Here is a 2,819-nt window from a genome sequence, read left to right on the forward strand (position 1 = left end):
CTGTGAAAAAAAAAAGGCTATAAAGGCTATTTTGGGAGAAATTGATGGAATTTAAATAGATACTGTGAATTAAATATAAAATGATGTAAGAAATAAGATGAGCCTAGCCAGTGTGGCTTAGTGGTTGAGTGTCAACCCATGAACCCTTAGGTCACGGTTCTATTCCTGGTCAGGGCACATGCCGGGGTTGTGGGCTCCATACCCAGTGGTGGGCATGTGGAGGCAGCTGATCAATGATTCTCTCTCATCACTGATATTTCTATCTCTCTCCCTCTCCCTTCCTCTCTGAAATCAACAAAAATATATTTTTAAAAAGAAATAAGATGATGTAAGAACATATCTTTGTTCCGTAGAAGTTAACTATTTCTATAAAAATACTTAAGGGCAAAGAAGCCTGATACCTCTGAATTACTCTGAAATGATTAAAAAATATTCTTATTTGTTTATTTTACTTACATATACATACTTTTATTTTTACAAAACTTAGATTAAAGACTGTTCTGCAACTGGGTTTTTGACTTAACAATGTATCTTAGAGATCTTTTCATGTATGAATATATATATATATATATATATGTGTATATATATATATATATATATATATATATATATATTTCTATTCCTTTTAATAGTGTCACAGTATTCTATAGGCATTGATGGGTATTTAAGTAATTTTCATTTTTTAATATTATAAACAATATGTTATTAATCTGTCTTATACTTGTATCTAATAAGCCTGTCCTTGTATTTCTATAGAAACAGATTCTAAAGTAAAATTATCAGCTATTTAAATACTGGTAGATACCACCAAATCACACTCCAAAAATCTGAGTAAGTTACCCTTTCAACAATGTAAGAGTATCCTATTTCCCCCAGACTCCTCACCACTGAATATTAACTTTTAAAATTGTATCCAACTTATGTTTATTATTTTAATTTTGGTTTTAGAAATTACTGAACAGGTTGAACTTTTAAAAAATGTGTGCATTGGATCCAGCTGGTGTGGCTCAATGGTTGAGCACCAACCCATGAACCAAGAGGTAACCGGTTCGGTCAGGGCACATGCCTGGGTTTCAGGCTGGATCCCCAGCTGGGGGCGTGTAAGAAGCGGTTCATGTTTCTCTCTCATTGATGTTTCTATCTCTCTACTCCTCTCCCTTCCTTTCTCTCCAGAAATATAAATAAAAACATATTTTAAAAATTAAAATAAAAATGTATGCATTGGCCATTCGCAAGTGCTTTAAAATATCTACGTTTATTATTTGCCTTTTTTTCTTTTTGCAATTTTCTTATTGAATCATAAAAGCCTTCTCTGCGTCATGGTTATCATTCCCTTGGTGCATCTAAACTAATAAAAACACACACTTTTTTTCATGCTGTGCTTATCCTTTACTTCTATGATGTCTATTAATATTTTCAAGTTTTTTGTAATGAACTCTTTCAATCTTTATGTATTCTGGGTTTTACATCTTGTTTAGAAAGGTTTCCCTAGCCCTAAATTCCAAAAATATCCTTCCTCATTTTATTCTTTACTTTTAAAAATATTTAGATCTATACTATATAGAATAAAGTAGCTATTGAAATAAAATTTGTTTCCAAATACATGTCCACTTCTGTTTCATTTAGTGCTCTTGATTTACTTTCTTTACTAATTTGAAATTTAATCTTTCATATACTAAATTCCCACATGGATATCACCTGTTTCTATTCTCCCTATTCATGTCTTTACTACACTTCAGAAACAATACTGTGCTAGTTTAGCTCCATGATGTATTACAGGATATGTCAGGATGATGCCCTCCTTCCACTCCTTGCCTTGTACCTGTGGTACAGTAGTTAAGGGCACAGACTCCAGAGCCAGTCCTGGCCATAGTACTTCCTGCCCACTGTCATGTCAGTTTAATTTTACCCCACATTCTTTATCTGTAAATTTTCAACAGTATAGGATTATCATCACCATTATATGATTGCTAGAATTATAGGATTAGTGCAGATATAAATAAATGAGTTAGTATGTGGAAAATGATTAGGTCAGCATTATTGTATAATAAATATTCTATAAATGCTACCTATTACTGTTATCCCCTTACATTTTATTTTTGAAAGTTATGGTCATTTTTTGGCAATTTTTCCTTCATATACACTTTGGCATAATATTTCCAATTTCCACAAATATGTATTACCATTTATTCGTACTTTTTTAAGCCAATGAGTACTAGATGAATTATACCTGAAAAACTTTTTGTGGAGCTTGGAATTGTTGAGCAATGGAGCCCTGTCTTCATATGACAGTTTAAATAGAGTCCAATATATCACTTCCTTTATGTGGTTAAAGCTGCCCACTCCTACCACCGACAAAGAGTTCCCAGGACTCTGAAGAGAATAGTCTAGAAATCTCTGCTATAAAATAATTTTTAAAATATATTTTATTGATTTTTTACAGAGATTAAGGGAGAGGGATAGAGAGTTAGAAACATCGATGAGAGAGAAATATCGATCAACTGCCTCCTGCACACTCCCTACTGGGGATGTGCCCACAACCAAGCCTGGGACCCTTCAGTCCGCAGGCCGATGCTCTATCCACTGAGCCAAACCAGTTAGGGCAAATTTTTGTCTTATTACACAATCTCTTAACACACGCATGCTTTGTTTCAATAAACTGTGACTGAGTTACTGTGCTTTATTATCTTAAAGGAAGTTGCCATGTGGTGTACTTCATAAGAGAAACATCTCTAGGTGATATTCCAGAAATTTCAATTTCAGGACAAAAAGCAATAAGTGACCACCATCCCCATCAGTTGCAAGGCTGCATTTTACTA

The sequence above is a fragment of the Myotis lucifugus genome, unplaced genomic scaffold (assembly GCF_000147115.1).
Source record: "Myotis lucifugus unplaced genomic scaffold, Myoluc2.0 scaffold_161, whole genome shotgun sequence".
Lineage (NCBI taxonomy): Eukaryota > Metazoa > Chordata > Mammalia > Chiroptera > Vespertilionidae > Myotis > Myotis lucifugus.